The sequence below is a fragment of the Colias croceus genome, chromosome 15 (assembly GCF_905220415.1).
Source record: "Colias croceus chromosome 15, ilColCroc2.1".
NCBI classification, from domain to species: Eukaryota; Metazoa; Arthropoda; class Insecta; order Lepidoptera; family Pieridae; genus Colias; species Colias croceus.
The window spans coordinates 3451057-3475800 of record NC_059551.1 but is presented as its reverse complement, the minus strand read 5'-3'; the positions used below and the strand labels follow the sequence as shown (position 1 = coordinate 3475800).

Sequence of the window (24744 nt, the reverse complement as noted above, 5' to 3'; positions counted from 1 at the left end):
TCAAAATCGGTCAAGCCATTCGCGCCTGATGCAGTGGCCAAGGGAAATATGGATTCATTTTACATAGAGATTATGACGTAGCATACATTATAAAATTTTGAAAATAAATACAAATTAAAACATAAATTTAAAAAAGTCCCAGTAGTGGGGACATAAGAGGCTGATGATGATGATTATAATCAGCATCATCATCATCATCATCATCAGATACATTAGAAAATCACACTCTTTTGAAATCATTGATAAGTCAACTCAAAAGATAAAATTTCTCTATTTTTTTTTGTCACCTTGGACCGAAGACACAAAAGGATAGAACGATTGATAATAATAAACGAGCCCCGTGATTGCAATTATATCACTCTTTATAAATAAACATTATTAATGCTCTGTGACCATGTTTATTTATAATTCTCTTTTAAATGAAGTACCTCTCTATATTAATTTAAACTCTATAGAAAGAGTAAATGCTCAAATATTATGAAAAATATTTCTTTAAAATTCTTTACATAAAATGAAAAGCAGTATTTACTCTCAAGTAATAAATATAAAGTACTATTACTTTGAATGCGTTCTTTGAAAGCCGAGGAATTTAATTTAAATGTATTTCGTTCAGGTCTATTACTATTCCTTATATAATATAACGTTGTTTTATAGCTGGTGAAAGCGGTTTTGTGTACCGAATAATAAAATGAATTCACATATTGTAAAGCAAACACAAAAGGTTTTATACCGTGCCTTTGTTCATCACATGATCACTTACAACTATACAAGAATTTGTCATGTCAATAAAATCTGATTTCTTTTTCCGAAAGTACCTACTTTTGTCTAGTATATTTTTTCACGTCTCAATTTATAAATTCATGCAAAAACTTATTTTGTTTTTTAATAAATTATTTGAATAATAAATATAAGCCAATTGCACAATCGTAAAGAGCTCCATAAATCGTTCCAAAGAATTGATGTGCATAAATAACTATTCTAGTCTTGTTGAAAATGATGATGAAAGAATTTCAAAACCAACATTTATTTAGAACCTGACGAATATTTAACAGATTTTAATCGTGACTTATTTACTGTATAAAGTATTGTCTTACGTTAATTCAAACACAAGTAAATACATTTTTTAACTATTAAAGATAATAATCATTGAAGATAAAATACTTCAGGTTCCATACAAATTGAAAAAACAAACAAACAAACAAATATGTAGACAAAACTAAAACTATTCGCAGAAAGTGAGTGCATCGTTATTTATTAATAAATAGTGTAATTCATGTCATAATTCTTATCAAAGGGTTCAAGACCGCACATAGTACGTTCGCAACACATCAGTAAGCGATCTGCGTGTGCGCAGGCCTGTGGTTGCGATTCATAGCGGAAAATTCGTGACTGGAAAAATAATGAGTTAAATAAACACGAACCGTTTCATTGTGGTGTTGTAAAATGTGATAATTCGACAAATGTTGCTAAATCCGTGATATTTTAGAATTTACTATGGATTGTTTGCATGTGGTAAGAAAAATTTTAATACTTACTAATATGGCAAAAATGTTTTAGCACGATTATTTATGATGTTTAAAAGACATGTACTCTTTAGTCTTAAAAAATAACAGCATAAAAGTTTAATAATAGCGGCAAAACATAGAGCACATTAAAATAATCGTTTGCGTAAGCTATCCACAAAGTGAGCCCTTAAAAAAGTACTATTGTCATCATCCTGAGGGAAGAACCCTTCACAATTTAGTACAATTCTATTTGCCTTTCGTATTTTAAGGGGACTGTACGTACAATAATATCGTTTGACATACATTTCTAGTAGTCCTACTCCATTATTACATTTTGAGAATGATCACATTTTATTTTTTGTTCCCTAACAAACTTTTTGATCACTGGTGAATTCTATCTATTATTTGCCAAATAACAAACAAAACCGAGTTTTTATTTCCAACTACATTCCAGATGTTTCTTACAAGTCATGAATACGATCTTATTCAATATTTAATTTTGTCATATATACAACAAATGCAATTGCATTGTAAACTTTCTTGGTTCTCTACAATTTGTTTGATAACCGAATCTACTAGAAGATATTTTAAACGTATGAAGACCGTATCAAAACAATACCTATTGCTTAATCTTTATATTACTATACATAAACTAATCTCTGTCATAAATTGCATTATTACATCACATTTATCAAATTGGGAATCATTTTTGAAATAACTTGGATGTTGTCAAGATGAGTCTACTCAAAAAGCAAATATAAAGTGGAAATCTCAATAGAAGTCTGGTTCAACATTAAACGAGTCTTACAACTTCTGAGCTAGTTTGGCACTAACCAGCATTATCATATATCACGTTACATCGGTTAAAATAACTTACATCTGACGTAAAAGAAAGTAAACACCCAAGGTCTTTCTAATGATATGGACGTTTTTTATGTTATTCGTCGTTTCTTAATTATCTTTTTTCGCTGTTATGTTAGAATTTTCAACATCATGATATACTGTTTATCTTTCTTTTCAATTAATTATTTATTATCTACTAGCTTTCGTTCCGCGGCTTCGTCCCCATAGTAGAGGGATACCTATCACGGTCAAAACGTACCCTATGACCATTGTAACCTCCATACTATCATCAGACATAAATATCATATAATAAAGACAATGCAATGTGAAAGAAAGACTACTAAACAACACTAACTTAAGAATGTATAATACCTATAGCTATAATATTTAAAACGTAAACGAACGCATTACTAATTCCGGCTTTACTTTTTTCAGATCAACAAATAAATACATTAAAATGTGGACATATTCGAGCGTGGACATCCCCGGGCAGCGGGTGACACGGACTGACAGAATAAGGATTTACATCTCGGAATGTGTAGTGTGTTTCTGCATTCTATTTTTTATAGTGTGCGTTGGCCTGTTGCTGTATTTATTCTTCCATTTATATAGTTCTCTATCGAATGCCCGAAAGGCTGTCGAAACTATGATAGAAAGTTGAGGTATACGGCGCTGCCAATATGAACAAAAAATAGCTGTCCGTATTCTATGTAGTAAACTATAGGTACGCAATTATCATTGTTAGTATTGACCAATTAATTAATTCAACTTGGTAATAGCCTGTCTCGATGCTGTGATAATGTCTTATTACTATTAATCATAATTATCTTCTTTTTTTTGTCACAATGAAAATAAATTTTCCTATGCAGCTATGAAGCTTGGAAAACGGTATGTCGAATATTTTAATAAAAGAACAAGAGGCTCTATATTGTTCTTTTAAAATACAACTCATTTAAAATTAAATATCGTAATTTTTTCGTAAGACAATAAAAAACATTTAGGTGAATTTGATAATGTAATCGAGGTAATTACTGCATTTACAATTGGTTTCGATACTAAATTTATGACGATTTAAAGTATATTATGAACATGAAATAAGTTTATAAATAGCTAGAAGTGTGATGTTAAAAATATAATGATGAATTTAATGACGTCAACTTAAACAAAAATTTTCTTAATTCATTAATTTAACAATATGCCAGAATATATAAGAACTAAGATAGAATAAAAGAAAAACGTTTGAACATAATAAATTATATCATGGCATTGTTTTCGCGTCATATTGGTAGCGCCTTATAAAAGCAGAGTACTAATTCTATTCTAAAATATTTGATAAGATATTAATAGTTCTTTTCCTGTATATTCTAGTTAACGTACTGTTACAGTTGTTTATTTTGTTCATTAACGAGTTTTATACTTTTCATGTTACGTAATCATCGTACCTGTTTAGTTGTATGTGTTTTAGTTTATAACTTTAGAACGTATCATTTCATAGCGAAGTATTATTATATTTAACAGTTTTAAATGTAAATAATCCCAGGAATCATTTCACCATAATGTACCGAATTGTAAACATAAACAGAATAAAACTTCGAATATTTCACATTGGTTTAATATTTGATTCAGTGGATGTTTCAGTTATTAAGTTCCATGCTTCATATCAAAATGCAACATTTAATTAAAACCTGAATTTTATGAAAAGCATTACATTACGCTGAATACTCGTATGTATGTGTGTTTGCGGATTTAATTAATTGACAAGGTTGTACACACAATATTGAACGGCAGATTAGTCAACGTGAACAAAGATAGTTTACTGCGTGAGCAAATTGTATATTGTGTTTTTATATTAATAAAATGCATAATAAATGGTAGTTCCTGAACTTTACTTAATATAGGTATTAACTTAAGTCGATTAGATGTATATACATATGGTATTTTTGTTAATAATTAAATAGATACTTTACATGTATTTCTGTGTTTAATTTTCCCTTTTATAGTTTACACAAGACATAAGATATGACGATTTTTAAAACAACCTGCTAATTATGATCATGGACTGCTTACCACAGAAATAAAAAATAAAACATACAAAAAAACATAAAAAAACGTACAAAAAACAAACAACAAACATAAAAAATATGTAAAGCATTATTCCTGAAGCCTATTTTTTAACTCTCTAATCTCTATGTGCTAAGAAATCGTTAATTAGTAAGCTCAGCATGTTTAAATAGATACTATCTGTATATGCCCATGAGTCCTAACTACCAAACGAATGCACTTAGGTAATGTTAATTGCAGTTTTGTTAATCGAAAATTATACACGGGTCACTCACTTTGCGCGCAAACATTCGTACAAAGTACAAATGTTTGCGCTCACATATGGAAAAAGTTGCAAATGTCGTCCTTCACATGTGGATTTGCGAATTCGTGCGAATGTGAGTGACCCGATTTATGCGTTCAGATGACTCTTATAGCTACATATCGATGATATGAGATCAATCATACTGGAACTAATGCCGAATATTTTATTATTTAGTAGCAATATCTAGAAGTATTTGTATTAAAAATTACATATGTATCAATGAAAAACAAATGAAAGTATGTTTAACAAATTTTATTACTTTGTTTAATTTATTCGCTAAGATTTGAATGCCCGATGTACTTTCAACTTTAACGATGTAATTTGTATAGAAAACATTTAAATGTCGTTTTATTTCACCGACCGTGATCAAGATACAGTATCGGCAAACGTTTGTATTATCTAATGTCAATAAATGATTATCTCGACAGTCATAAATAAAAGGAAACAAAACGTCGTAAACAGATTATACTGGAACGATTGTAAAAACGACAAAATGAAGATGTTAACTTATAACAATGTATTAGTAAGTTAATAAATTTATTTTAGTCACGATTCCCGTTAATTCAGAAAATATTATATAGATAATTATGTTTTAAATAATTCGTAGTGCGATATCTTTCAGGTATTAGAAGATTAAAGTCACATCTTGTCAATTTAAATCCTTTATCTTTATGTAAGCTTAAAAATCCGAAAGTGTCAAAGATAGTGTTTGATAATATTGTAATAAAGATATTATAATAAAGTTTAAACTTAAACTATTCCAATAAAAAAGATGCATTATTATTGGTATTAATAAACTAATATTTGTTTATAATTGTTATATCTTAAATCTATAACAATCGATCATTGTAGATACAATCACAAAGGTAAATGAACTCTACTTTTGCACTTGAAAATTAATGTTTAACCTATCTTTAATCTAGATTTAATATTGTAAACATACTAGTAAAGCACCCAGGTTGCGAATGGTTCAAATAATATTATATAATTATACCTCATTCAATACACCCGCGGGAAATCGAGACATAGTCATAGTTACACATATAAAGTATATAATACTAGCTTTCCGCCCACGGCATCGCCCGCGCAGTCTAAGAAAAACCCGCATAGTTCCCGTTCCCGTGGGATTTCCGGGATAAAACCTATCCTATGTCCTTTCTCGGGTATCAAATTATCTCTATACCAAATTTCATGAAAATTGTTTCAGTAGTTTAGGCGTGATTGAGTAACAGACAGACAGACAGAGTTACTTTCGCATTTATAATATTAGTATGGATATAATATAAATACCAGTCTAATGAATCCGTCGAAGTCGTGCTTATAGACACGGTAAAGAGAAGTTCATCTATCCACGAATTCAACACAATATTTATGTGTTTATATTAGATAGTTCATCCAGACAATAAAACATACATTCAAATATTACAGAGTGTAGAGCAATTTCTAACAATTGAATGAAGTATGATTGATGATCAATTCATTTGATAAATCAATGACATTATCCCGTAATTATTCAGCTCTTGTTTTGCGACAATATGTCGCTACAAAATCTTGTCCTTAGTGTATCAATTAGGACATCCGTTAAAATTGGCATACGCTGAACCAACATCAGATATAATATATTTAATTTCACTTTATTAAAACCTAGCCATATAATTTCAATAAAACTGATATACAACCAATATGAATATGCAAACGAAAACCATCGATATAGCGGCCATATATTGATGTCAATACATTGCGTATGCAGTATTTTTTCATCAATGTTTGAACTACGCAGAACGGTGTAGGCAAAACGTGTCGCGAATTTTATAGAACGCATTTTAAACGAGCTCCAAAATAATTCTCGAACAAATATGGCACAGCTTTTGTGAATTTCTGACGGGCTCAGTACAAAACCACTGGTATAATATTATAATGTTTATAGCGACGCGGACACTACAAAATTTTGGGCGCGGAAAGTACCACACGCGGTAGTTTGTGTCATTGATAATACAGAGTGAGTTCGTAACCTGCGTTCAATTTACCGCGTTTGTAACAAATTTTTATGTATCTAGATTTATTTACTCTATGTTATTAATATAAGATATAGATACGGTTTCAGTCCTTTTAATCGCCAGGGTACCATCATCTTACACGGAAGAAGGTTTACACATTACATATTGGATACTTACGTTAGAAAATGATACGTTGCATTTATATTGCAGGTAAAGCGTTAAATATTTAAAATATATTTAGGAAATTTATAAAAAAAAGATATGATGAAACGCATTTTTATATATTACATTCATGTTAATTGCAAAATATTACATTGACAGTTTTTTTACAATTAACATTACAAAGATACTTTTTATTCTCAGCGTCTGAATCTCAACAGACACTCTACAAAAGAAAAATATTGTACACTTCACAAGATTGCGAATACAAAAGTCTACTTTAATTCTCCAATCTTGCGTATTATCTAAGTTTAATTATCTTATATACAAAATTATACAATCTAGAAATGAATACAACTTAATTGTTAATAATATTAGCGACGCGTGGAAAACATGTTACTCAGCAACTGTATGTTTATTTCCAACAATATAACTTTAATTACACACTTATTATAAATGTAACTCGGCTTTTATGACTTAAATTGTAGTATCAGTGATACACGTGTTTCTTGATTTATTCATACGTATATTTTGTTTTTAACTTTCCTCATAAAATTATAGAAGAATATATTTTAAGCTATTGCATAGCTTCTATATTAACGAGGCGATAGCTTTCTGTATTATCGAGGTAATCTTTGGTTTAAGCTGAAATGCTTTTTAGGTTGGATAGTCTATTCATCGTGGCAAGCTATGTAACATCACGCTGTGGTCCATGCAATCGATACGTAGAGATCAATGGAAAATGTTGAGAAATGGGAAAAAATATTCGTTTTCAGAGTAGACAACTTTGTTTGGGTCAGCATCCATACTAATATTATAAATGCGAAAGTAACTCTGTCTGTCTGTCTGTTACTCAATCACACCTTAACTACTGGAAATTTGGTATAGAGATATTTTGATACCCGAGAAAGGACATAGGCTACTTTTTACCCCGGGAAATAGGATAGGTTTTATCCCGGAAATCCCACAGGAACGTGAAAGGGGGAAAGCTAATATGTATTATGATAAACATTATAATAACTTGTTACTAAAAAAAATGTTACTACAAAAAAAAATGTTTGATGCGTGTGTGATGAGAAATGTCTTATTGCTGTTAAAAGATTTATTTTTCATTTAAATAGTACCTAAGTACGTACATGTGAGTGGTGTGTGAATAAAAGTAATTATAAATAATCTTCTATACATATAATAAAAATATTCATTTTTCGCTAACTGTGTTGGCAAAACTCCAGAACGGCTAAACCGATTTCGTTAATTATTTTTTTATAATATTCCTTGAAGTACGAGAATGGTTCTTAGAGAGAGAACGTAAACATGTACCGGGACCGCTAGTTTTATATGTTTTTACAAAATATTAAAATGAAATTAAAAAGTAATGAAATGTTTTCATTACTTTTTAATTTCATTTTAATATTAATAATGTATAATATTCAATGAAATGTTCATTCTTTATTTCGTAACATGGTATGTGTGTTCTTCAATTCTCTTGGATACATATTATGCATTATATAGACTCCGGCAAGATAATATTGTGAGGTCAAATAGTTGACTGCTGAGTAAGGCATACATCAATTAATTATGACTGTCCTCAGACGTGAGTTCTCTAACTTATGATTAGGAAGATAATATATGCCTTAATCTTATATAGTATAGAATTGGTAATAAATAGATATATAGTTCCTGGATATTTCAAAACGCTACCTGACCAATTTTGGTAGTATGGAAAATTAACAAGTGATCATACGTTTTTAAAACACAATAACTGACCTACGTAATTTTGTCGGTTCCAAAGAGGTTTTATTTACTTTTTTGGAAACAGTTTTTATTGATGCTCGGCTTTTAATCGTAGCGTGATGTAATAAATCCTTCCTCGATGACTGGAGTATCCATCGCAAATCATTTTCCAATTCAAACCAATAGTTCCGGAGATTAGCTCGTTTAACCAAATAATAAAACAATCTTGTCATATTAAAATTCTATCTACCTATAATTTAAATTCTAAAAGTTATATAGGGTGTATGTTTGTTTGTTACTCTTTCACGAAAAATCTACTAAACGGATTTGGATGTTTTGTAATACAAATTGTACAACAGAATAACACATTGGCTATCATGGACTGTGGTTGATTTTGTCAGCAGGTGAAACCACGCAGAAGAGCTAGTATAATAATAGAATAGATAACAGTATCTAAGCATATAGATAACTGAAACTTCCAGACGTTAGAAAAACATCGCTCAATACACAATAGTTTTCAAGAAGTAAATTTTCAACACAGCCTCTAGCGCTTCAGACATACTTATAGGTAAGTGGGAGGAAGTGGGTCATACAGTCTACACTATCTTAGATCAATCTTTTTTTATTAGTCTCCACCAAGATAGGTATTTAACCGCTAGATATGAAAACTATGACCTCACGCTGATTGAATTTAAGCTCAACTCATAGCAAAAAATATGAATTCATTTGTTTTTTAAGATAAACTAGCTCTTCCCGCTTTGTCTTAAACCTTATAAATTATATACTAAAACATTTCTCTTGAATCACTCTATCTATTAAAAAAGCTTCATCAAAATCATATCATACAATACATAGCGACATAGAGACAGAGAGAGCGACTTTGTTTTATACTATGTAGTGATAGTATTGATATGGAAGCGCTTGTCCAGGATCTCGCCAGTTGGTAAGCTAAGATGACATTTAAGATGACAAACGCTTCCCTAGAAGGTCACTCTTTTCTTGAAGCCCCCAAGCTTCCATAGAAAGTCGTATTGTACTTGTCTGTAGAATACATGAAGCATAATCTTCGCGGTATATTGCTATTGATTCTATTAAACTTGGTGTTTGCACAAACTCAAAGTTTACACAACTAAAGTTTGAGCAAGTCCAAGCACACTATAATATAGAACTCCTTAGCGTTCTATCACATTTAAACTACCCATATTACCTCTAACTACTAACACAAATGATTTTGACCGACTTTAAACAACGGAAGATGTTGTAAAGATGTTAAAATATTTAGTTTTACTTTCTTCTTTCAAATTTGATTTGATTTGATAATGTTTTCTTTAACCAAACGTTGTACAATAACGAAGTACAAATAATAAGTATGTAGGTAAAAAACATTTACTTGCAATAACAGTTTTTCACACTCGATTGGAAATGTGAAAAATATGACGCCGATATCAACCTATTGTTACGTCGCCTCTACAATTTCTTTTAAATCATTGTTTATCATGAAATATAATCAAAATATTTTAATTAAAAACCTTTAAATAGTATATTATGTTATATACTATTTGTACAAATAAATGGGAAAATTTATAGAGATAATTTTGATATTATTTGCTCACTCGAGGAAAATCAACTTAACAACAAGAAAATAGCGTAGGTAGGACTTACAGGATATTTATGATTTGGCTTATAATCAATACTTATCAACGAACTAATCTATACATATAATAAAATCGTAGGAAAGTCAAAACTGTACATTGAATATTTTTTTAAAAGAATACATAATCCATGATCTATAATCGATATAGAAGCCAAAAACATAGTTTTTAGAATTTTTGTCTGTTTGTCTGTTTGTCGGTTTGTCTGTTTGTCTGTTTGTCTGTATATTTGTCCGAGCTAATCTCGAAAAGTACCGCATAGATTGACTTCAAATTTTGCATGAATATTACTAACCGGTCGGGTGAGGCTTTTAAATATACACATTATCATGCTATCACCTCCGGGGGAGGAGCTGTGAACCTTTATTTTTCTAACGTATTCCGTGTATTACACAGCGTACAATCTAAAGACTCATGTTTAAATGTTGTTTTTGGGTAAGCCACGCTATTATCTAGCTTTACACTATAAAAACTACGTCATTTACGTAATTTTGGCAGAGAAACAGTTTAATGAATCTTAGTAGTATAAAGACAAATTTGAAACAGCGCCATCTATGAGACTTCATTAAAATCAAATCAATTTACATGTTTAACGCTTCTTGCAAATTTATAATTAAAAATTAAATAATATGATGTTGGTGGGGTTTTTAATTGTACTTATTTATTTAACTTTTTAACCCATGTCTTCCCAGAGTCCACTTCAGGTGCTTATATTTTATGTGAATATACTAAATAAAATTTTACAAGTGAGGGTAGATGTTTATTATTTGATGTCAAACAAGACACTATTAACAGTTAATTGTGACATTTAAAAAAATCCTTCTTGCGTTCCCACAAAAGGTAAGTTGTAGCTTTTATATTTATTCTTTATTAGTTAATTATATAGTTAGACTCATGTTTTTAATTAGAATTGAAGTTACGACAAAATAAGAAAATGATGAAATTTTATTTTTATGTATAACTTTTACAAGACTATATTAAACGCCCAAAGAAGGTCACTTTAGTTCTTGATAGAATTTTATTTGTTAGTAGCTTTTTAATAAAATTAGGTAAAGTAATCTTTTCATTTTTTTTATTTACAGATTCAATGTTCATAAAAATTAACGATTTGCATGAGGATGTAGTAGAAATAAGTATCCTGGCGCGTGGTCAATTGTTGACTAAAGTTAATTTCCAACGTATGGTACAATCATTGGAAGAATCTTGGGTAATTTTAGAGGATATTTTTCGGGAATGAGAAAAGGGGCAGCCAACCACGTATCAGCGTGCGTGCGTGAGAATCTACCTACGTTTTAGTACCAAAAAAAATGTTATTTTGAAACGTAAATATTGCACTCATAACTACTGTACAAGTATGATTTTTAATCGTGCTTTACTGTCATCTGATTGTTTTATTATCGTTATGGCTATCGCGGTACAGATCGTACTGGGATCAGAGTACATATTATTTATCAATTGGTGTGGTAATATACGTACCACACCAAGTAAAATATTTACAATCATACCAAATGGATTAACACGGTATGTACATAAGGCGGTCTTATCGCTTACTAGCGATCTCTTGGAAGAGATGAGAGCCTGGAGGCTGCCCAAGGTAAGAGATAAAGAATTATACTCATGATCCAGCAATTTTCAACCGAAAAAGAAGTTTTTCTGTAATTGGTAGTTGTTTCATTTATTTATTTTAAATACCTAATTTTACTTTTATATTTGCCCATTTGCATTACATTCAGCTTCCATAAAACTTATAAAAATTTTATGTTTATTTCTGTCTAATATAAATACTCTTTTTTGGATATAAATAACAAAAACAACTTTTTTATTAAAATTTAGTACCTTGGGAAGATATTATCTATGTGTTAATAGAACAATACATAAAGGAAATTATGTTACGATTTTATACAATGAAAATATGTAAAAAAATATTAGCAGGTGTAATTATTAAATTGATCCCGAACCCAAAACTGTAGTTAATTTTTTTTGTCATTTAGTGTTTAATTCATGTCAATTGGTTCATTAATAAAAAAAATTATGATCATTTAAATAATCACGGCGAACATTTGCTAAGGCATTCATGTACAAGGTGTAATCGTTCAGTGTGCACAGGCGATTTTTTTTTTGTAAGTATTACAGATAACAAAAAACTTTAAACTGATATCGAAAGTACTTAACCTAATAATGGCCGTAATCATTTTTTTTAAATAAATCGAGAAATATAAAAAAAATATCTTTAAACCCTCCCATACATTAAGTACATAATATGAAATATGAATATCCCATATACATTTAATATGAAAGATTTTAGCTTTCTTTTTCTTTTTTTGGTTGTCTGCTTTAATTACTTCGCAAATTTGAAGTGGCATTTTCCACGCTTTTTCCGGACATTTTCACGCATTTTCCGGATATTTTCCGGGCATTTTCCGGGCAATTCCTCACGCATTTTCCGGGGATTTTCCAGGCATTTTCCACGCCTTTTCCGGACCATTTCACGCATTTTCCGGATATTTTCCAGATATTTTCCAGGCATTTCCCAGGCATTTTCCTGACATTTCCCTGACATTTTCCGGAGATTATCCAGGCATTTTCCACGCTTTTCCGGACATTTTCACGCGTTTTCCAGATATTTTCCGGGAATTTTCTGGGTAATTCCCAGGAAATTTCAGGGGATTTTCCAGGCATTTTGCACGCTTTTTCCGGATATTTTCCAGATATTTCCCAGGCATTTCCCAAGCATTTTCCGGACATTCCCTGACATTTTTCCGGGGATTTCCAGGCATTTTCCACGCTTTTTCCGGACATTTTCACGCATTTTCCGGATATTTTCTAGATATTTTCCAGGCATTTTCCAGGCATTTTCTGAACATTTCCCTGACATTTTCCGGAGATTTTCCAGGCATTTTCCACGCTTTTTCCGGACATTTTCACGCATTTTCCGGGGTTTTTCCTGACATTTTCCGGGAATGTTCCAGGCATTTTCCACGCCTTTTCCGGACATTTTCACGCATTTTTTTAATATTTTCCGGGCATCTCTCAGGCATTTTCCGGAGATTTTCCAGGCATTTTCCACGCTTTTTCCGGATATTTTCCAAACATTTCCCTGGCATTTTCCGGAGATTTTTCAGGCATATTCCACGCTTTTCCCGAACATTTTCACGCATTTTCCGGATATTTTCCGGGTATTTCCCGGACATTTTCACACATTTTCCGGGGGATTTTCCAGATATTTTACAGGCATTTTCCGGATATCCCCGGAAAATGGCCCGGATTTCCGGAAAGTACGTAAGTTTTTTAGCTTAGATTAGTAATAAATTCTATTGACAATTCTATGAATTTTTTATGGTAGTACGTGTTTACTAAATAATTGTATGTAAAGTAGTAACTACTATGCAGTCGCTATTCCACGCGGACGAAGTCGCGGGCACAGCTAGTTCTTAATAATGATTATTATTTAAGTTGACCTTTTGTTTAGATTAATTTTTGCGTTTCTATGGGCAAATAAATACCTAGGTACTGATAATACAAACGAGTAGTAAGGCTAAAGAGGTTTGTATCCAAAGAGTTCCTTCTCTCAATTAAATTCTTAAGGATCCCTAGTATTATCAAACATATTTCAACGTTCTTAATAAACTTATTTAAGAGCACTTACGAAAAATATATATTTAAAGCTTATATGAATAAATTTTCCAATTAAAATTGAATTAATTTGCGTATTTTATATCAAAGGGTTTCACTGTAGCGTGAATACGACTTAATGAACTTGTAATAAAATGTTGAATATTTTGCACGAAAAACGATACGCGTTTATTTATTAAATATTAATACAATTAATGAAGTACTTATTAACCAGCGTATTTAGTTGATAATGCAATAAACATATTGGGTTTTAGGTTTCGTAGACTATAGCTGAATTAGTCAATATAGACACTGCAACTTGAAATTACTACCCAATTATTACCATTACCATTAAATAAGCATAGTAATATAATGTAAAGCTAAAGCGATAATACAGTGTTGTATAGAATCTTGAAGAACATGTTAAGCAAGTATCATAATATTGTATTCTGACGACAAAACTTCTGCAATTTGAAGTACCTAGGTGTAAAGTGAAACGCCCATCCAAGTCTTTGATTCTACTAACCAAGTACGTAAGTATAAAATAAAACATATAAAAAGTATGCCTTAGCTCACAGGTAAGTTAATTGTAATAAAGTAATAACGTTATTACATAATATGGAAAAGGACGATATTTTCCGTTCGTTATCTTGAGACGCTCTATTTACTCTCCATTATCATCAGCGTCTAATTATTACCTCATTTTATTTTAATAAGTCGTCAACAGACTCATTAAATATTACAATATTTAACTATTCCATCTCTCATCAAAAATGTTTTTATTTATGGAGAAAGAAAGTATGAATATAATAGGACAAATTTCGCAGTAGCATATTAACCTTTAAAATAAGTCCTTCGAAATTCTAGCAATTAATAATGTTATATGTAATTTTTCATCCATATAGAAACACAGGATACCAACAAACTCTACCAAAAATATCGTATCTTTTCCTTCCTACAGGCAACTATCATTACACATTATTTAGAACCCAGAGAATATTTCAGATAAAGAACGGTCAGGGAAATTAGATTCCAACCTCCGCAAGTCGGTAAGAAACGATAACACGCCTAATTATGCTACCATTTCAACACCGACCATGAGGGGAGCAGTAATTCGCTTCGTCCGATAGTAACCTGATTTGTATCGATCCATGGTTGCATTTCCAGTAATATTTTGCTAGATTTTAGAAAAACCTTCGGGTGTAGTGTGGGTTTACACGTGCTAAATAGTTAGGGATGTTAGACCTACTACAATTTAGTGAATTATTACTTCTTCTAAGTACAATAGTACTGTGATAAAACGATTATATGAAGCTTTTCGTTACGATTAAAAAGGTTAAAAAAAAAACGAGTAGCCACATTTTTTGTGAATGCATTTTCACATTATAAATTAAAAAATTACAAGTTAAAAAGCATAAAATTGATTTTTATTTTATCCCTGTTTGTTCGACTTTCGAAACTAAATTATCGTTTTCGTTTGAACGGTTGCCGATGCTCGTCATTGTTTCGGATTGAGCTCGACGTAAGCCTACCTGAAAAATTCACTTGCATGATGCATAATCCATAAGAGCGCTAGTATACTACAGCGGCAATTAACGGAGCAATATCTTTTTTATAAAAGAAACTAAAAACCGCCATCGAATTGTGAAAATTAAAGCAAATTAAATGACACCAGCTGTCGAATAAATGAAGAATTATCAAAATCGGTTCATCCAGTCAGTCCGTCAAATTTAAGTAAGACGTGATAAAACCTAGAAACAATATAGAAAAATTAGACAGTTGGATTGAGAACCTCCAACTGTATTTTGAAGTCGTTTAAAATAGACGAACAAATATATATTTAACGTCAGTCAAATGCGCAGGTAATCAAATGTAATATCTTTATGATGTGCAGGCAAACATAACGTTATTACGCTGATAGTTAAGCGACCTTCTAAATGGCGTATTTAATTCAGGCGAGCGAACTGAGAGGTAGGTATATAAAATATAAACTTAAACTTTGATGTTAATAATAGAGGTTGTGTTGAAAAACTAGTGACAATTAATACTGACGATTCTTCTGTAACTATATTTTGATCATATAAAATCTTTGTAAGCGAAGAATTTACTTTAAACAAAGAAAATAAGAAATATTTCTTAACGTTTTTCCTAGCGTCTTAAAATTGAAGAGATTCCTTTTAACTTGACACCTAGCCATTTGCAGGTTCTTCTTTCTGCTACGAGTAAATTGCCAATAATTGTGAGTCGAGACTAGAGAAAAATATATTATAGAATGTACGAGAATTTAGAACCTGCATTGAAGTTATTTTTAGTCAGTATAATATTCGCTATACAAGATCATCAATAAATTTTACATGAAATTGATAATAATAGCCAAGGCTGACAGACTACACTATTTAAGATTTTTTATTTAGACTATTACATTATAACAGAGTACCTACTACATAATAATTTATTTTCTTTTTTCATAGGACTACAGAGAGAGCAGCCTCGCGAAGCATTTTCCGCGGTCTGTGTCAACGTGCCTCGGCCGAAGAAAACAACATTTTCATGTTAAACTGTAAGATTTATAAGTACTATATTTCACTGAAGAGGATTTCAATTAAAATTACCTACGCATGTATCGAGATCGATCGATCTTCTTTAAAGGAAAATACCTTAAGATCGCTTATTTTCTCGGATAATTCTAATTATATCTCATCTTCTTATCAACATGAAAAGTAAGTAGGTATCCAATTAGAACAACACGATACCTACAAATCTAATACAGTAACTTATGTCTAACTGTGTGTACCATAATTGTATTTAAGTCCTCAACTGAAGCAAGATAGACGTAAGACAGTACAGAATCTTAGATATGTATACCTAGACTGCTCTAAGCTCACGCTTAGGTAGAAATTGTCCCGTCAGGCGTAATTCGGTCGATGTTGTCAAGGAGATATCGCCTCTGCATGATGTATATGTCTTATTTTGCTTAATGTACAACGCCCCAGCTTAGACATACGGGAAACTTATAATGATTTAACTCAAAGAATGTTTATTATAGTTTAACTTATAATGATGTATGTAATTTGAGTTGCAAAAGGTAAACATATATGTGAAGGTAAATAAGGATAAATATTTGCAGAATATACAATATCACATGAATCACTTATACATATTAAATCTACATAATAAAGGACACATAATATAATTCATGATTGGAACCAGCATATTATCCTGGACTTATCTCACAAGCTTTGCTTTAACATCATTTAAATTAGATCAAAACCCGCTGCGGACTTTCAGACATCCCTTTATGCAACTGAAACGTTGCGTTGTGATGAAAGTATTTTATAATATTATAAATCTTTATAGTTCTTAAGTTCTGTTTTTGTTTTCATACTGACATTGACAAGCGCTTATAAAAATATGTAAAAATTACTGTTTCAGATTCCTTCTAAGTTCTTGTGCTCTATGAAATAAAACAATAAATAGACATTTATAATGTGGTGCTCATTTGTTTTTGTAATAAATTATCCTGCTAACGCTATTGTAGGTACCTATTTTCGTTGTTTTATTTCAAGTGAACACGGCCATACAATTTTGTATATATCATAAAGACCATGTTTAAATATGTAAAACATTACGATAGCGAAAAAATGCATATTATGTAGAGTGGAAGAGCTTTACTTAAGAATTTTATCAGAGTCCTTAAGCTCTTCAAGACTTACCTAGTCATTCATTAGTATCACCACAGATAATATAATATAGCTAACTTTGCAATATTTATAATATTTTATAAAAAAAAAATCGTCGATGCCCGTAATGAATACGAACTCTAAATACATCAATACTCATTATCCTGACAAATGCAAAACTCGTAACTGTGTTACGCGCATTTCATTTCAATGTTTGCCACAATATTAATCGCCCACAAGCGACAGGATCTAATAACGTACAGAGGTGTACACAATTATAATGACTGATTTGCAGTTATGAATTTCAAACAGTTACACTACACTAAGTATATATTGAATCTGTTCAGACTTCAAGTAACTAAGCGCTGAATCGGCAAATGTTTACTGTAACATATTCATCTTGGTATTTACCTGGTTAAGTAAACGAATTCAAAGTCTCGAATGAATGTTTGTGGACATGAAAGCGATAGGTTCTACTATGATTATTTATTAGACCAAATATAATTTCTTGTAATAGAAAAAGAGCATGTGTGCTACACGTGTTAAAAGTGAAATTTCTTTGGCAAGATTCATAGATACCAAAATCGTCGCCTTATTTCAGGACGTGATGGTATTGCTATGAAATTTTACTCTCAACGCGTCTAAAGTACCTACCTAGTTTCGCTTCAAAAATGAAAAGGAACTCATGTAAGGAGTTTGTTCAAAGATACGTTATTGGACGAACACCTATTGGTATTGAATCATCATTCAGTATGTAACCATTCACTGAGAGTTGAGACCCAAAAGCAAGCTTATCCAATGAGACTATTTGCGCGGATACAATACCTACTTACGTTGTGTCTGTAGTGCTGTAGTAAGCATGAACACGAATTCTCATGTTGGAAGATATCGAGCAGTATTCAATTTCTTCTAACTTAAATATTTTGTGACAAACATAATACAAACTATTATAATAAGAAGTAGATCATATTATATCAATATGCCCATGTTGCTCGGTAAAGCTTTCTATTTTCTAATAGTATATTTAAGTTCTTTCAGTAAATACAAATATGTTTCCTGTTTAAAGTTCTCGAAATTTCAGTGCTAAACTTTGTGGAATGCTTACAAAATATTGAAATACATTTACAATGTTACGGAATAGGTATATCACATTATTATCAGTTTATAAATCGTTAATAACTTCGTACGGGGGAAATTTCATTGATGGCGTCATATCCGCATGTCGCCATTATGGTTGTATTTATAGCATAATAAGATTTAGTTTCCATTTAAAATTGGATTAAATCATTATACGTGATACTTAGGTACATACTGCGATACTTCATAAAATAATAATTTTAAGCGCCTGTCATTTAATAAAAGCAATAACGAATTTACAACTCCGTTATAAAATTTTGTACAGGAAAAATATAAGTTGAATATTTTAACAATTACCGTTTATTTTAGTGTATGATCTAGAAGTGTTATTATATATTTTAAAAAAATGTTAAACATTACAATTAATAATTATATATAAATGCATAAAGATCAAACTAATATAAAAAGTTAATAAACCCTTATTAATTGCATGCGCCATTTCTGCTCCCATTTACGTGGTAGTATGAAACTGTAATTCTGGTATTCATTTCAAGAATTTTATTCTGATTTGGCCTTTAAATAGAAACTTTGACACTTGACCTATAACTCAGACAGGCTGATAGGAGTGGACAATTCCACCCGTCTATCTTGGGAGTTCCTTTTATAGACATACGAATTAAAATAAGCAACTGTTTGAGGACGTACCATACGTTCAGATTTTAGACCTTTCATATAAAGTCCATTATCTTTGAATTGCAGCAATAATTATGCAATAGCTATAGGAATACTTTTTCAATCAATGAAAAATCAAAAATACTAAATCAATTTTCATGGATATATTTTTTTTTATACAAAACATTGAATACATTTTGTATCAAATATGTATTTTTTAGTTTATCTCTAACAGATTCATCGATACATTTGATACATCGTCAGTGCGTTGTTATGCTACTCGTAATCAACAAAGGCTAAGCTCCGGCTTTGTTCACTAATATTGTTACATAATTCAGATTATTTCACCAATTAAGTATTACTTTATATTAGCAGTAGGTATTGACATTTACTGTCAATGTTGGTATGAAACAATGCCAAATAAAAGACAAACCAATGCGTTCAAACTTCCATCGTTATATATTTTTGGGAAGTCGTTGAAAAAGCCTAGATTTCAAGGTATTAGCCTAGTTGCCTTTTTAAGCGGATTGGCCCTGAACAAGGGATTTGGATGTCCATGCTAAAATTGATGTAACATAGCGTGTGACCCAAGCATTTTGCCAATTTCTTACTCTGTAGGTAGGTATTATAGCATTGTATGAAAAAATATATTCTTTTTCAATACACGTGTGAAATCATTATCGTTAATTCCGGTGACTTTCATATGGAATTACAGGGTAATTATTACGTTATATTTATAAGCTAAAATATCAAAAGAAAGGTTTTATATCACAGAATTATATAAACTTTTCTCTACATTAGTAACAGAATAAAACAATAGCGATTCTTATGAAACTAATTAATTAGTCGCTCATTAACCCCATTAGAATAATATCGTGTAACGATATGTTTTTAGATATTACATCAAATTATGAACTTATTGTTCATATTGTCCAGGGTAACAACTACAAATTACGCTATACGCGCTAATTGTTACACGCAAACTAAATTGTTTTTCAAATATTGTTATTAACCTAGAAGTTAAATTAAAACGCTAATATATTTATAATACAAGAACAAAATTTATATAGACTTAATATACACACCTAAGATACACACTATAACAATACAAAATATTTTTAGGAAATCATTTTCAGTTCTCTAGTACGAGTTACCCCTGAGCAATTTTACACTCTCTTGGCGTCTGATGTCTCAATCGATCCACAGTGTTGCATAATATTGAAATTTATTTTAAAAGCAAATACTTTAAAGTGCTTAAAATTCTATTCCCTGTGTTGAAATCCCTAAAAAAGTAATATCTATCTATTGTTATTTACGGATTCTCAAATACAACTAGATTAACTCGTAAGCTCAACTCTACATATTATAACAAAATAAATGTTTTTTTTTTTTTAATAAATTCGTTACTTGACCTAGGCTAAAGAAGGTATCCTTATCTCATTTCAAATTGATTCAACTAGCTGGACCGCGAATTTTCAGTTTTTTTATCGAAATAAATCGATTAATAATACATTATTGTATTTTAGGTACCTACCGTCAGTTAATATATTACAATATAATAACTCTATTGTAGTTTTATTCAAATCTACTATAACATAAAAATCTTTGTGTTAACAAAATTCATCTAAAAAGAAGTTTCAAAACAAAAAACAATTTGTAATATTCACTTACCCATTCATCGAAACGAACGTCTAGCAACTACATAGTCGTTAAAATTGATTCTTTTAAAACAAAACGATGTGATCTTGTCACGCTAGACAATCTATTTTGAGTCCGTCAATCTTCAGATCTTCCGGGCCAATGATCGGGTGTCGTGCAAAAACCTCGCCTAGTTTTAACTAGGTACCTACATATAGATATAATTCGTCGAAATATATAAATTATATGCAATAGATAACATATAATATGTGGATAAAAATATTATGTGTTGATAATGAGCATTTATTATTTATATATCCTTACCTAATTGATCTAAATCTTAATCGTTTTCGTATGCCTAGATAAAAATTTTCTATGTTCTTTAATATACCATATTATTATATTGTATCTTGCTAAATAAACGAAATAATGACATGATGACTCTTACAACAATAATAAAAAAAATTATTATTGTTCTCGCTGTAGATGTTAGATAGACACAAATTGTATTTTAATTGCAGTTATTTTGAGAGTAAATCTGCAATACAATTAATTTTGTACAAATCCGATATCCATTTTTTTCCTTTTTGGTTCATTATTTTCCTGTCGTTATACCATTTGAGGTTGATTCAATAGGTTGTATTTTTGTTCTATTTTCTGTTTGGTGTTGGTGATTAATTTTTGTTTCAATATAAATAAAAAACACTCCGCCGAATGCTTAATCAAAACTATGGAGCCGGAATTTGATGTTTGAAGTCAGTGCCGTAATATGCTTTGCATAATAATCTTTTTTTTTATCCACTCTTAATTTAATACAAATTAAAATGTCAACGATTGTATATTTTAACATTAAATAAAATTACACATAAATCGTTTTGATCGAGATAAAATTAAAACGTCTATTCACCTCTAATTAGCGTCATTAATCATTAACACACCCACAACGTCTACGTCATCGGCTATTTATACAACACTATTCAGAATGGTACAACACTATAATTAAGGTAGATAGGTACCTATACAATTTCGTATTATTACGTTCGAAGAACAAACCTTTTTTACCCTTTGTTCATACACTATTATAATATTAAATGTGGTTTATTCTTACTTAACTATACTGACATAGTAATAATGTACTTTAAGAGCTAGCGCGCAAGAGCAACTTTTGTCTCCGCAACTATTTTGTCTCCCCCATCAACTCTATGGACTAGTAAGAAAGTGCGCGCACGTAGCGACGCAACTCCCCATAGAGTTGATGGGAGAGACAAAAGTTGCTCGTGCGCGCTAGCTCTTATATTGTTTCAAACCTCTTGCGAATTTGTAAAATCCTTCGCCAGTTGGAATCTGTATTAATTAAAACGTGGTTTCCTTCACTCAGATGAATGTAATCTTGATTTGTTTGGCTTTATTTCCCATCCCTTTATTTTCAGATAAGTATTTATATCACATCAGATGCGAAAAATGATTTATACACGTGGACACATCGAATAATCGTGCTACGCCTACCTTATTTCTGCCTTCAGCATAATAAATGTAAGATTCAATCAAATACGTTAGTTTTGAACTTCGATTACTAGAATTATCTGTGAAAGCATTTTTCTATCAATAAAGTAAAAAAAACAATCTAATCAAACAATTGAAAGTACTACGTAAGTACTAATTACATCATGATACATATTTAAGGATCGAAAAATTACATTAAATATTTATTAGTTTCTGCCTCTACACACTCTACATAATTTCACTACTGATCAACCCTCGTGTCTCTGTTCGAATCTAAGATAAATGATAAGATATTACTAATGTGAAAGCTTTACTAAGGAAGCTCAAAGTAGATACTATCTGTGATCATGCATCGATTTTACAAATTGGCTACTGATAGTAAGCAAATAGTAGCCAAACACAGATAAAAAAACCTCTTATTCGACACTTACTATAATTTGAAAACGGGTGACACGTTTTACAAAATACTAGCTTTCCGCCCGCGGCTTCGCCTCTGAAATCTTTAAAGCCGTCTAAAACCTTAAAAATCACATTCTTAACCTTCCTCCAGAATCAATTTATCTATTTAAAAACCGTATCAAAATCTGCTGATTTAAAGCATACATAGGGATATAGAGACAGTGAAAGCGACTTTGTTTTATAGGTACTATTTATTGATATGAAGCATAATAATTACCTCATTTTAATAATGCATCGTACATTTTTATAAAATGTGGTAAAACCTTTTAGTCTCTATATCAAGCTTTAGCGATTTTTTTTTACACTGGATCTTCAACTATTATTTTTCATTTAAAATTTCTCCCACGTCGCTTTTACAAGTATAGTAGAACTAGTAGAACTTTATTGTTGTAAGGTGTTAAAAATAATATTGCTCTCATCAAATAATGTTTGATACAAAAATGTATAGGAAAATATTGACGAGTTACATGAGTAAAAGCGATAATAATATAAAATTTCCAGGGAGGTTATAAAATAAAAAATAAGTGTAGAGTTCGTATAACAAAGCATTGCATTCTTTAAATGCTTGTTTTAATAGAATATGAAATCAAATACTGACATTGAGTAGTTTAATTTCGATTTAAACTAAACTCTGTTAAATGTTTCAACCAATTTAACTTAAATTATGAATCCAATTCAAATTTTGCTTGTAATTCTGCTTCCACGTTGCTCAACTCTACATACAACTTATTTCGATCAGAAACTAAAATACATTCCGACTAAGTTAAACCAAACAAACTGCGTATTACAGTGTGATCTGATAGTTCCAACTCACAGTGACTAAACAACTTTTATTAACTGACGAAATAAACTAAGAAGGCTATTGTATACAGTTTCATCGGACGTTAATTAAATTCCTTCCATTAACTGTAATATTTTCATTCTAGGAAAGATAGAGTAGAGAACGATAACGAATGATTTAATAACAAAGTTACGGGATACCTTTGATTGTAAATTGCTAAATAAGACTTAATTTCACTTAATAACAATACTTTTCGTGTTAAAGATACAATTCTTTGAAATTGTAACAAAAACAGCTGACCTTAAAATGTCAGACAATAGTAACTTTAATAACTATAACACACAATCAATATAATGGACCCTCTACACAATCGAGAGTATTGGCCCAACAAATGATAGAGGATGTATGCCATCATTACGGCGATTATGAACAAACATCTACAATCGATCGATCATAGACATTTAGGCCCTCTACCCTCGTGATTCCTCTACTCGCCAAACGCTGCCCATTGTGAAGAGGGCCCATTAGATCTAAATGTTTATAACTTTTATTTTCTATTAAAACTTGGTTCAGCATTTTGTCTTCTTCTGTATTATGACATACTTATTAGTTATTACGTAGACGTGGTGCCACTTGCCAGACTGAAATCGTAAATAAGAAAGGAAATAATTATTGAGAGTATCAACTTTACCTAAAGATAGACGACTATAAACTATTTACTTTTAATCTTCTACCACATAATATGATCTTACCACAATTCCGGTTAGGTATATGGCGACCCAATTCACGCTGAGACTATCTAGTACATAATTACTTCTAATACATGTTACTATAATTAATAAGAAATTAGGTTTTCAATTAAGAAAACCATAAAAATTTCGAAAATGGTAACGATATATCATCAGCTTATGATATCATTTTCCATATAAAAAGTATATAAATTATAAATTCACTAATGAAAGTATGCATACTTTCACCTGGATATAGATATACAATTAAATAATCATATCTTTGTAGTAATTTTTAAGACAAATATACAAAAAATACTCAGAGTATATTTTTATAGA

The 24744-nt window shown here is 30.6% G+C and overlaps 1 long non-coding RNA gene across 1 annotated transcript; it reads left to right on the top strand.

Annotated features, from left to right (window-relative positions):
* Positions 1–1276: 1276 nt before the first annotated feature.
* LOC123698034 lies at positions 1277–4320 on the top strand. The gene is made up of 2 exons (XR_006752339.1): positions 1277–1512; positions 2784–4320. It is a non-coding gene; the product is annotated as an uncharacterized LOC123698034 (long non-coding RNA).
* Positions 4321–24744: the final 20424 nt, after the last annotated feature.